General features: G+C 39.7%; 1 protein-coding gene across 1 annotated transcript in view; it reads left to right on the top strand.

The window, feature by feature from the left end:
• MAP2K5 (mitogen-activated protein kinase kinase 5) overlaps positions 1-12533 on the top strand; it is a 261121-nt gene that overhangs the window by 178879 nt on the left and 69709 nt on the right. The gene's annotated exons all lie outside the window — the stretch shown is intronic.

The raw sequence follows: 12533 nt of genomic DNA, 5'->3' as shown, positions 1-12533 counted from the left end.
AGCTAATGAAGGCCCTTTTTTTTGCTAAACAAATTAACTGATAACCCAAATTTTTTGGGGTATGATTTTTGACAAATTTCCCCTTTCACTATTAAAAAAATATTTTTATTTTTTTTTATTTGAACACCTTGATTACATACATGATTGTGTTTGGGTTTCAAAAAAATAATTTGTAATAGGGTCATTGCTAACTGTAATCTTTATATTTCTTTTCAAGTTTTACTATGAATTTCAAATATACAGCTATTTTGTGATTTGAAAATGATTCCCCAGTGTGTGGGGGAAAATAAGTGAAATGTCCAGAGGGATGAAAAATAAATGGTTTGACTGTTTTCCTCTGGTTGATGCCCACTGTTTTCCTGGCATCTTGGTCTGTACAGGCCAAAGTGCCTGGAGGCATGTCTGATTTAAAGGTGGTGTTGGTCTCTGCTCTTTAAGCATCTATTAACTTGCTATTATTATGCAAATAAGTGTTGTATTACACATACTAATTTATGCATGGTTAGATTATGCAGATGCATCACAAACATGGTTATTGAATAATAGGATGGGGGCTCATTCTCTCTACCATCTTTACAAACAGTTTTCAACAAATTCTCCCTGCATCTAGGTAGATATTTAAAGACACTTCACTTTCATGTCTCTTTTATATCCTTTTTCTCTTCTAGATAGATGCATCAGACAAGGGGAAGAGAAATCATCCAATTTGTTAGGCTCCAGAGTGTTCCGTTTGTTTTAATTTTCAAATTTGTAGATTTGTTTCAACATAATCTTTCTCTTGAAGACAAGATCGAAAATGTAATCGCTTGGCATGCATGCTAGCTAGCATTCACTGAGATTTTAGTGTCGACAGCCTTGCTGTTTAACTCTAGGTAGCCCATCAAATTAAAATCCCATTTTCAGGATTTATAGCTCATTAGAATATTTATCTTGGTAAGCCTCTTATTCTGTCAGTTAATTTTAAACCATTCACCATTTGGCCAATTTAGATTCTCTTTCTAAAATTTCGAAAATGAACCAAACATGTCCGGTTTAATAGATCTTGCAAACAAGTGTTTGAGAAAACGTGTAAGCCATTTAACACAGATGTCAAAGATTAAGATTATAACTATATTCTTGAAATTCCTAATGTATGAAATAATTAATTTGAGAGATTTGGTAAGTGACAAGTCTGAGAAAATGATCACCTTTGTGTTTGACAAATGAAGCATTTAAATGTTCTGGTAGAATTTGGAAAGTGGCTGTGTTACCTTTGCAATTATTGTTTTCTTGATTGTTTAAGTATACATTTATTCAATCAGTCGAGTGGAAGTTGGAAAAGTCTAATGTGTTGAATGGCCTAGTTAGCAATAGCCTTTATGCCAGAGTGGGGAAAATGAACTGTTTTTCTTGGATCGTGGTAGAACATTGTCACCCAGTTGGAACTTTCAATTCAAAGAATAGAAGCAGCTTCCATGCCATCAACCTGCTTCCTAGGTCTTTCAACACAAGTTGGTGTGCTTCATTGCTAGAATCAACAATGACTTTTGATGGGCTTGGCATATATTTTATAGGCATTGTTGTATAAACCAACAATTGGGAAAGGGTACTTTATAAACTTATTTTCTTCAAATAAAACACAGAAAGAAAAGTATTTTTCTAATATCACAGAGACCAGGTTATATAAGCAGACCTTTCCTGGGATTGGAGAGAGATCAATAGGCTGGAGTGCATATTTTGTTATGCATAAGGCCAGTTCCATCCACTGTATAACATGGTCCCCCAAGTACCATCAGAAGCAGCCACCAGACATAGAGCCAGGAGTAGCCCCAGAGCACCATCAAGTGCCACTTTTTTTTTAAATAAATAAATAAAATACAAAGAATACGTTCTCTTTGACCCATAATAAACTCCCAGCCAGATCAAATTGCTCCCCATCCCTGTAAATTGGATAGTCCATCAGATCACTGTTGAATTGAGAATCCGCTGGTTCCATTGAACCCCAAGGAGTGGGCCAGAGCAATAGCACAGCAGGTAGAGCATTTGCCTCTTATGCAGCCAATCCAGGTTCAATCCTTGCACCACATATGGTCCCCTGAACCCCTCAAGGAGTAATTACTGAGTGTAGAGCCAGGAGTAACCCCTGACCATTGCTGGGTGTGGTCCCAAAACAATGCAAAATCAAAAAACTCAAAACATTTAATGGAATAGGCAAGAGTGGCTCATGGACTTTTAACATTGGAAGGGATCTTGCATCTCATGGTCAGTCATCTGTTATGTCTAAAAAGTAAGTATCCGGGCTCTTCTTTACCCAGAAATCACAGAATCAAACTACTGTTCTCCTAACCTTATCCTCAGTGTCACTTCCTTTTCTGGGCCTTGACCACATGAATGCCTTTCCTATATCCTGAACATCACACAGTTTGAATCCTTCCTATAACCTGACCTAAAGACAATACAATGCTGCTCTGAAATTAAAATCCCAGTTAGCCACAAAATCAGAGCTTCCTTCATTAATGGTTAGGTGAGGAGAGTAGCCTGTGGGAACCAGCAGATGAGAATGAATATCTGGTTCTAGACTTTTATAAAGCAGTCTTGCTTTATAACTTCTGAAGGCTCCCGTTTCCTCATCTCTAATGGGAGGATCTTGATACTTATCTTTCCTATCTGATGAGAGGAAGTATGCAGATCAGATGAAATTATGAGATCTGAATGTGAAATTACTTGGAAAAGTACAAAGGGCCCTGATGGCCTGGAGCACCAACAGAGCTCTTTGTCAACTAAAGTTTGCCCAAGGAAGCACTCAGCAGTTTGCCAGCTATAACCGGAGCAGAGTAAGAGCCAGTCTGAGCGGATCAGGAGGAGAGGCCAGCCCCAAGACTCCTCTGAGCCTGTGTTAGTGCAACTGACAACATCGTTAGTGGAGTCTCTCCTTGCCTGTGACATGGTGTCTATCTGGAGGGTGAGCAACGGGGAAGATGAGGTATTGGGAAAATATTAATGAGAATTCATTAAAGAGAATTAGTGAATTCAAATTAATTAAATTTTAAAAAATTAAAGCGAATTAGTGACCTGGAACTAGCCTAACAGTGAAAGGACTGAATTTTCGTTGAGATAAACATTCATTCTAAATGGACGTTGTTTTGTGGATTGGGTTTTTAATCTGGCATTTAAAGGCACTAACGCAGCTCCTAAGACTTAAAGATATTTTTTTTCTCACTGGCATGTCATTTAGAGCCCTGTAGAAAAGAAGGTTTAGCATTTCTTTAAATGAACAGTCTCATGAACAGCTTCTAAAAGGGAGGAAAGTGACGTCTGAGCTTCCTCTTGTACCTTTTGAGCAGAGAGTCCCAGAGGGGCTTTCTGTCTCATGGTTCAGCTGGGACACCCCACTTGCAACCACTATTCTTTTCAACCTCCTGGTGCATAGACCAAGGCTCAGAGGTGAAGGCACCATGGCGCAGGCACACATGGATGCGGGGAAGCAGTTCGGGTTAGGCCCGCCCCGCCACTAAACCAAACGCCTGGTTCCAGGTATTTTGAATTTGGTACTGCACTTCGGTGCCCGAGGGAGGCCGCTTGTGTCACTGAGAAATGCAGAATGTTTGAGGATTGTGCCATGGTCGATGATGACAAGACCATTCCCCAGAGCCCTTTTGCTTTTCTAACCATGTGTTTAGCAGAGTGACAGGGAGGATACCCAGAGCCTCAGAGCTCTCTCTGACCCCGCCATTATATTCAGGGTCCCCAGGAAGCACATTTGGTAATAGGAGAATAGACATTTGGGTTTGGATTTACTTATTAAACATCTTACAGATTGCATCTCCATTTCTTGAACAATTTAGCATCAGTAGTAATCCGGAAAAGATATGAAGTCAGGACAAGGACTGGAGCTGTGTACCATTAAGTGGCATATAGCTCTAAATACAGTTGCTTAAAACACATCATGGTAAGCAGTGGTTTGTTTAATGACACCATAATTTAGGAGAAATAAAAAAAAGATCGCCTGCTAAAAATCGTCATCCTTTATTCAAACTTTACTATAGACTCTAGTGGCCAGCATTAGGGTGATAGTAAATCCATTAAGGAGACTTCTAAGGGGTTACACCAGCCCTGGCACTTGGAAATTTGGTGAGCAAAGATGCCACAGGGAAATACTGCTAATGCAGATACAAATGTATTTAAAGTACTTTTGCCTGTATAAAAATGTTGTGCTTCTTTTGGCTACATTTCCTGATCTTGGTTAATAAATTACATCAAAATGACCTGAAGTTAAAAAAAGGGGGGGAGGAATCTGAGCAAATAGTGCCCCTGGTATTGTAAAGCTTTGAATGTTTTCACACCCCATTAATTTATTACTTCTCTTTCTTCATCTTTAAATTTCTTTTTCTTTTTCTTTTTTTTTTTTTTCAAAAATTCCGACTCCCTGCTGCTGCAGTGATTTTCATCTTGTTGTTAATTTTCCCTGCTCCATATGGAGCTCCAGACATTTCACCTGGAGGCTGTACTAGATTTTGCTGTAGTGATGGTACTTCCGGAGGCCAAAACTGTCATTTAGGGTTCCTGGTGCATCTGTCTGCGCCAGGCTTTTCACTGGCATGGGAGAGTGTGAATAACAAATTGGATGCACCTGAGATTCAGATGATTAGTGTGTTTTGTGAATCTCCACGACTTGTAAGCAGATAGCTTGGGGGGAAGAGGGGGACCAAACAGTGACTGTGGGTGAATCTGTACTCACACCTTACATTTGGGGCTTTTGCAAGGGATGTGCAAACAGCCCAGGCAGTCTTGAGTGCAGAGAGAGTAACAAATATTTCATCCTGCCTTGTCATTGATTAGAAAAGAGCCTTTAATTTCATTTCACCCCATGTTGTGATTAATTTGCATTCTTTGTCAGAAGTTAATGGAGTTTTTTATGGTTCACTCTGAAATCCTTGAAGACATCAGACTTGATCTGATGTTTATACAACCGCCAGCGGAATTTTTTCGTTTGATTGATGGCAAGCTTGATGTTATTCCAAACGGCTTTTTAAGCTGTTTTTAAGAATTATTTGAATAAAATGCAAGCAAGATATTTTTGTAACGATCAAGATTATCTGTTAAAAATCTGTTTCAAATAAAGAAGATGATAAGTAGTAAAAAGGATCAAAAAAACGTAAGAGATATGGTGAATAGCAATGTTAGTTGTTAAAAATACATAAGACTAGCAGTCAAATAAATTATTGCAATATGTAGAGATCACTTTTGTTAGAAAACTGTACCATCCCCTGGCCAAATGGAATAATTAAGGCTAAAGTAATAGGAAAGTTGGACTTGGGAGATTAAAAACCTTTACTACCAATTGTCTAATTCCCATTTATTCTGCCAGCTTTGGCCACCATGGTGTGAATGGGGATCGACTGTGCCTAACTCAATGAGACAGGGTCTGTCAGGCCTGTTAGCTGCACAAAATGATGACATATTACTTGTCTCAATAAAGAGGCTTTCTTAAATCCCAATACAACTTAAACATAAGTGGATAATAGAGGATTTTAAATGAAAGACGTCCATTCTTAATAGTATAACAGCTAGCCTCTTTCACAAGATACTACAGAGAAAAAATATCCTATTGTGAAAAGCAAAAGAGCTGGTTCTTTGGGAATTAGAAACGTGCAGCCCAACATACGATATATTGTGTGTATATGTAGATATATACACACATATATACACGCACACATACATATAGCTGTGGTGTCATTTCCTCAAAGCCCCCTGCTACTAACCAGAGAAATAAGTTTGCAAATGCTTTTTGATTACGAATACCATTTGTCTGATTTGGGGGGTTTGCCTTGCTTCAGCAGACGTTTGCTTCACTGTGATTGTTGTTAGTGATTCTTGCTCATAGGTCAGAAAGCTACTTATGTCGGCACTTTCATTTAAAGCAGATTAATTTATTTGCTGTATCTGAAAGTTTGCCAAATAATTGGGTAGATTTAATTGAAGTTGCTGCTTTCTGATCCTTGTCTTAACATGATCTAAGGTCCTTTTTATTATATGCAATCCATATTATTGACCAAATTTGCCCTGCTTTCATTTAATAGTAAGCAGCTTGTCGAGGAGAAAATATTTATTTAACTTGGCTTGGGAACCTGTTATTTTAATATATTTTTTTCAACTGACAGACTGTCTTTTAAACATTCATTTATTTTGTAGTAACAAATTGTTCTCTGGATGGAGTGTCTCTTAATAGAGTAGAAAACATATGTTCTTAGAACTGTTTTTCAGATATTAAACACTTTTCAAATGCTAGTATGAAAATACTAGAGCTTTTATACTTAACTTTGTTAAAAAGCTTTGGTCTCTGTTTTAGGACTAGAGAGATAATAGAGCAATTTAAGAAAGTAGGGCACTTGCCTTGCACACTTCTGAGTCAGGTTTGATCTCCAGTACCCCAGATGTTCCCCTAAACTCACCAGAAGTGATCCCTGAATGCAGAGCTAGGAGTAAGCCTTGAGCACCACTGGGTGTGCCCCCAATTTCCCCCACACACACAAAAAAAGCCTTTGTCTATGTTTTTACTAGTCCTAAAGTTGACCTTTTAATATTGTGCCATGTTTAACATAAATTTAGACCAGGAGTATTATTAGCTTATTTATGTATTCACTTACTAACCTTGCCCAGAAGGTAAGTAACCTGGAGCTACAAAGTAATCTATAAAAAGTGTACCAAAACAGAGATTTTTCAATCTAGCCTTTCTTCCATGAACCTCTTTGAAGTTCAGATCATGAAGGATTTTAGTAAATTATAAATAACGATTATTTTCTCTCCAGAGATCTCTAAATCAAAAGAGAAAAAGGCAGCTGCATTCTCTGCCCCCAAGTGACCAACTCCCTTCATCATCTCAGTGTCTGTTTCCCTGTCCCTGTCCTTTCCCTCCCTGTGCTTTGCTTCCTATTGAAGACTTGCTCTCAGCTTATATTGCCTTCGGACAATTGTTACACATACTCATATTTAATTGACAAAAGTCCAATATTCCAATTTTTCTCTAAATATATTCTTAAACTTTTTAGACTAATGTATTCCTAAACAAGTCTAATTCTTTCGCTAAACAAGTCTAACTTTCTTGTGCCCTAACTATTTAGAATATAGGCATGTAAAATATTCTAATATCTTAAGCCATACAATCAGATTTTATGTTCCATAAAATGAAGAGGTGAGATTTAAGTAATTTGAAGATGCTTGATTATGCACATTTGCTTCTTCCCTGGAATTTTTTAATTGCCCATGTCAAATTATCCTCCCAAAATCTATTTATATTTATCAAGATCTTTCATAATTTTATTTGCTTATTTTATACCATAGAATGAAGGTGAGTTTCCAGTTTATAGTAGGTATGGTGGATCCCTGACATCCCATATGGTTACTTGAATACCACCAGAAGTAATTCTTGAATGCAGAGCCAGGAGTAACGCATGGGTATCACCAAGTGTAGCCCAAAGACAAAAAATAAAATTAAACAAAAACGGGTGATAAATCATTTCCATAGCATGAGTGTCTTAGAAAAATGTGTTTTTCCAGGGTCAGGGCAATAGTACAGCTGATATTTGCTATATTGCCATTTCTGTTTTTCATTTTATTGAACTAGATCCTTTGAAGGAAGAGACCTCATCTTCATTTTTGTACTCTGAATGCTTAGCACAGTGATAAATGACCAAAAAAAATTTTTCTTTTTGGTTTTTGGGTCACACTCGGCAGCGCTCAGGGGTTACTCCTGGCTCTACGCTCAGAAATCGCTCCTGGCATGATTGGAGGACCATATGGGATGCTGGGATTCGAACCGCCAACCTTCTGCATGCAAGGCAAATGCCCTACTTCCATGCTATCTCTCCAGCCCCTCATAAATGACAAATATACATTGACTAAATTCATACATATGATCTATCTCATACAATTGTTTTGGAAGCACAATTAAAAGGTAAAATCATTGCCGAGAGAATTGGGTTAGCACTCTCCTTGCATGCCCTGCTGATCTTGGTTCAATATCTGGCACCCACATGGTCTCCCATCAATGCTGAGGGTGACCTCTGAGCAGACTTGTACTCAGATGACCTGGGTTTGATCCTTGGCACCCTATGTGATCCCCTGAGCCTGCCAAGAGTGTTCCTTGAGCACAACCAAGTGTGGGCTAAAAAGAAAAAAAGAGAGGAGGGGAAAATTAATAGAATCAACTTTTTCATTAAAAAGAAACTACTTGTTAGTACCTCAGTGAAGGTACGCAGAGTTAGCTAAGACAGTCGATGAGTTCTATTTTTGTTTTCGTTGTTATTGCTGAGTGGGTTTTTTTTTTATTTTTTGGTTATTAGGTTGGGGTTTGTTTGGGGGTAGGATTCTTGGGGGGTATGTTTTTATTTTTTTAGCCATACCCAGCTGCAGTGCTCAGGGATTACTTCTGGTGATGCTGGAGGACTATGTGGTGCAGGTAATCAAACCTGAGTCAATCACTTACAAGGCAAGTGGCCTACTCGCTCACTATACTATCCCTCCAGCCTCCTTTTTTTTTCCAGCCTCCTCTTATTTTTAAAAGCATCAACTTCTAGGGCCAAAGTGATGGCGCAAGTGCTAGGGTGTTTGCCTTGCACGTGCTAACCTAGGACAGACTGCAGTTCGATCCCCTGGTGTCCCATGTAGTCTCCTAAGCTAGGAGCGATTTCTGAGCACATAGCCAGGAGTAACCCCTACGCATCACCAGGTATGGCCCACAAACAAAAACAAAAAAACATCAACTTCATATTGTTTTTAATTTTCTTTGGGGGGTGGGTAGGTTTGTTGACCACACCTAGCTGTGCTCTGGAGCTGATCCCAAACCTATAACTCCGAGGTCACTCCCAGCAGTAATGGGAGAGCTTGTGAGTACCAGGTATTGAACCAAGTTCAGCAGGGTATGCAAGGAGAGTGCCTTGGCCCCCAATTCTCTCAGGCCATGATTTTTCTTTTTAATTGTGCTTCCAAGGATGGATGGATGATATATATAGTCAGCTTATATTTGTCATTTATCACTGTGGTAAGCATTCAAAGTACAAAAATGAGGTGAGGTTTCTTCTTTCAAAATATTCAGTTCAGTGGAATGAAAAACAAAAATGGCAATTAAGGGACTTGGAACAACAGTATAAGATAAGTATAAGATAAGGTACTTATCATGTACACAGCCAACCCAAGTTCAATCCCCAGCATCCCGTATGATCCCCTGCGTCTGCCAGGAGTGATTACTGAGTACAGAGCCAGGATTAAGCCCTAAGTACAGTTGGGGTGGCAAAAAATAAAAAAAAGATTGTTGCATCTAAGATCAGTGGGCCTGTGCTTCTGAGGGTCTGCCATCATTCTCTCTGGATTTGACCTAGAGCCTCATAGGACATTTTCTATCCTCTAAGAAGGCAGATGCATTGTCATAATCAAATGAACGAATGACTCAGAGAGCCCTCTGAACAAAACAGAAGGCTGTAAACAAGAGCAAGGTAATATTAGTATTATTTATGCTTCCAGGAAGTACTTTAGGGATTTACCTATGTAACTCTGAAAATAGATGACCATGTCGCAGACTATGTAGAACTAAAATGAATTACATTTCTGATCCCACAGAGCCCGCCTATACAGCCTTTCTTTTTTGAGTTATAATTTGTCATTCGTGATCACAATCATATATAGAATTAGATAGAGAATCTAGTTATGTTAGCTCAGTAACTGGGGACCGTGATACATTTGCGCATTTCAGGTGATCTGGCAATATTGAAGTTTGTAATAATGAACTTGGTACATGATCAGGTTGACAGTTGGCAGCTTGGCCATCTTCATTCCCTCGGAGATGATATAGGCTGGGAGACCATCTCATCTCTTTATTTCTCCCATTTTTCTTTTCATGAATGCTGTCTGCTCTTGAGGAAATCACAGGATTTCCAGATGTGAAGAGATCTTAGAATGATCTAGTCCAATCCTTTCTTTTCTAAAGGAGAAAATGGGTTCCTTAGCGCTTTAGTGATTTGGTTGTGCGGCTGGCAACCAAGTCTGACTGTCTTTCACTTAAAAAGAGATGGTAGAAGAGAGGTGGAGAAAATGAGGTAGGGTATCCAGAGGCCCCAATGGCCAGCCTTATTTTACACACCCATCCACTCAGGGTCTGCCTCCAACTGGTGTGTCTGCAGAGATGGAAATTACTGTCCCAGGATGCTCCATGCCTGCCAGGTAATTGCTGATGGATATTGATCCCTGGAGGGAAAGTGGTCTGCACCAGCAGTAGTAGCAGCAGCCACAGACAAAGACATCAACTTTTATTGTACTCCAGTGTTTTACTTATCACCATTCAGTATAGAAAACTTGGGTAGATTTGGGGCTCTGGGCTCATTGGCATCCAAGTTAAAAAGGGGGCAGACCTGGCCAAGCTTTGTTTGAGCTCAGATTACTTTTGAGATGTTTAACAGTTCTGGATTAATGCCTGGGGTGTTGGGAATTCTTCTTCAACTAAAATGTTAATGATGCTAAGAACCCAACCCTCTTTAGTGCCAATAAAACAGACAAGCTAATTTCATTGAAAAATCAATGAGATGCCTAAAAGGAGCAAAGAGCTGATTCAAATTAGGACTGCAGATTGCCCTGGACATACCAGGTGACAATAGGGACCACTAGTAGGTGGGAAAAGAGGATGGTATCTGCTTAAACTCACAGCCAAGGTGTCATCTCCATGGAATTGTGGGGAATCAAGGCAGCCAATTAAAAAAATAGGAGCTGGAGGCATAGCACAGTGAGTAGGGCATTTGCCTTGCACATGGCTGACCCAGGTTCCATCCCCAGCATCCCCAAGTCTGCCAGGAGCAATTTCTGAGCACAGAGCCAGGAGTACTTTCTGAGCTCTGCCAGTTTACGGCCCAGAAACAAAGCAAAACAAAAGAACGAAGCATAGACTCCTTTGTATGTGCAATGGCCAATCTAATGTAGTGACAGACATGGGGAGAAGGAAGGAAAAGCTAGGAACTTGTGAGAGTTTTAGGAGGAAAGGTGCTCTTAGCATCAGAGCATGTCTAAAGAAAGGACAACTGAAGGACATAAAATTTGACTTGTCTTGTTTTCTGTTCAGAAGCAGGTTATGGGGAGTAAATGCCGTTCTGGGCAGAACAGATGAGACTTCAACTCTAGTTCGAGTTGTAGTTTGGTCCAATACAGCAACTGAAAGAAAGTTCCTAGCCAGCCATTCACAGTATTCCCAGGTCCAAAAATGGACCTTCCCAGTCCTACTAAGTAAAAACACTCTACTTTCACCTATAGTGTAGTACTCAGAGCTTGCAAATTATTTTAAACCTGAATCACTACCCCCTCCACAGCAGGGTGAGGGGAGGACTGCTTGAGAGCAGGAAATTGTTGCTGTGTGTTGTTTCTGATGGAGAAGAGTCAAGGGTATCTTGGCAAATGAAGAACACCAAGTGCTTATTCAGGAAAGAAAATTTTGTGGAGGGATGATGGCTGTCTTCAAAAATGTGAAAAGCAGCCATTTGACTGTGAACTTATCTTATATGAAGAGTATTGGTATTCCAAATAGACAAGAGCTTCCTAATAATTTTTACTACCCAAGATGGTATCAAAGACATTGTGACTCTGTGTAGGAATACTCATGAGAATTAATGTATAGGTCAAGGAGTGCTATGTGTATGAGAGAAAGAGTATGAGTGTGTGTGTGTGTTTGTGTGTGTGTGTGTGTGTGTATGACAGAAACAATATATATGTGAGAGGGAATAAGTGTTTCAGAGAGAATGTATGTGAAAGAGAGAGGAAGTGAGTATGTATAATAGAGGGAATGTATGTGAGAGAGAGAAGGTGATCATGAGAGCAGTGAGTGTGAGAGAGTACATGAGAGAGCAGCGAGCATTTGTGTGTGTATGTGTGTGTGTGTGAGGAAAGGGAGTATTGTGTGTCTGAGAGAGTATGTTAGTGTGAGAGAGCAGGAGAGACTATCTGGTTTCATTTTATGTGAGAGAGGAGGGAGGGAGTGTGTGACAGAGTGTGTGTATGAGAAAGATGGTAGGTATATGTGTGTGTATATATATATATTGTGTGTGTTACCAGGGATTAAACTAGACTGGCAGAAAGGCATTTTCTCTGTCATTGAGCTACAGACCAGGTGAACCCAAATGTGTGGCATGTGAACATTTGTGCTACTAGGGATGCAAAGGGGATTGATTGCTCCAGAAAAAGACCTTTCAGGCATTTTTGACTTTCTCTATGACAGAAATGGACAGAGCCATCAAGATTGGAATGGCTGTGTCCAGATGTGTGGCATCTTTGGGCCTGTAAGGTGATCCCTAGCATGGGTATTGTGGTGCTCAGTGTGATCCCCCAAATCCCAAATCCAAGCCAGCTCTTCATCAAACATTGCTAAATCACCAGCAGCAAAGGTTGGGAGGAAATAGTTGTCAGATCTTTCAGGGAACAGTGAGATCTCTGCCCACTATCCCTTTCCCATGGATAAATAAGTGTTGTTCTTAGACTGGTTTCTGAAATAAGATCCCCTGCTCAGTGAACAAGTAGAAGAG

The sequence above is a fragment of the Suncus etruscus genome, chromosome 1, assembly GCF_024139225.1.
Source record: "Suncus etruscus isolate mSunEtr1 chromosome 1, mSunEtr1.pri.cur, whole genome shotgun sequence".
Classification (NCBI taxonomy): Eukaryota; Metazoa; Chordata; class Mammalia; order Eulipotyphla; family Soricidae; genus Suncus; species Suncus etruscus.
The sequence above is the reverse complement of the archived record's forward strand: the minus strand, read 5'-3'. Positions and strand labels throughout refer to the sequence as shown.